Below are 700 nucleotides of genomic sequence, written 5' to 3'. Positions count from 1 at the left end.
TGTTGAGAGATACTTGAAAGAAACAAGTTGGCCCGGCTGCTGGAACCAAACACTTCTTTACGTTACCATGGTTACCGTGTTGATGTTATAATTATTATTATTGTTGTCAGTAAGTATATTAATAATAATATTATTGTTAATAATATTTTGTTCGGCTGCATTTTGTTTATTATGTCTGTTTTTTGTTTTTTTTAAGAAACGTTACAAACGTTTTCATTTTCTTGCACTATAGTGTCACTCGTGCTCAGAGTAGCCAGATTAGGAGCTTCCTGTTCAGATCTGAGAAGCTCACAGGTTTGATCCCCGTGACGTTAAGCTGAAACGTTACCGTGACGCCTGAAGTCCACCGGGCACGGCTGACCATCGCGACATTGCCGCATTGTCTCTGCCAAGCGGCAACCTCCGTGGCTGGGAAGTGAAGCCAACACAGGAAGTGCCACAAACTGCAGTTCCTCTAACGTCCACTTGAGGCTGGCTCCAGAAGTGAGTCAGTCTCCATAAGTCCCCATGTCCAAATGTCCAACTTCACAGCAGAAATAAACATGTTTACAGCCTGGTACAAAAAACAGATTTGGTCTCTGTAGCTAATTTCCCCGTTCATGACTGTCATTGGTCTCGACTCTACAGGAGAATACACTGAATACAGGAAGTAAGACTCAGAGTATGTAGCTACTCACGGATGCAGGAGGAGTTAACGAGG

At 43.1% G+C, this 700-nt stretch overlaps 1 protein-coding gene across 1 annotated transcript in view; it reads left to right on the top strand.

The window, feature by feature from the left end:
- inhbaa (inhibin subunit beta Aa) overlaps positions 1–476 on the top strand; it is a 16,926-nt gene extending 16,450 nt beyond the window's left edge. Inside the window, exon 3 of the mRNA XM_027276564.1 lies at positions 1–476. This exon is cut by the window's left edge and continues 1,366 nt beyond it. The gene's annotated coding sequence lies outside the window, so the exon portion shown is untranslated.
- Positions 477–700: the final 224 nt, after the last annotated feature.

Source organism: Larimichthys crocea, unplaced genomic scaffold, assembly GCF_000972845.2.
Source record: "Larimichthys crocea isolate SSNF unplaced genomic scaffold, L_crocea_2.0 scaffold451, whole genome shotgun sequence".
Classification (NCBI taxonomy): Eukaryota; Metazoa; Chordata; class Actinopteri; family Sciaenidae; genus Larimichthys; species Larimichthys crocea.
Note: the sequence above shows the minus strand (reverse complement) of the source record. Positions and strands in the feature narration are given on the sequence as shown.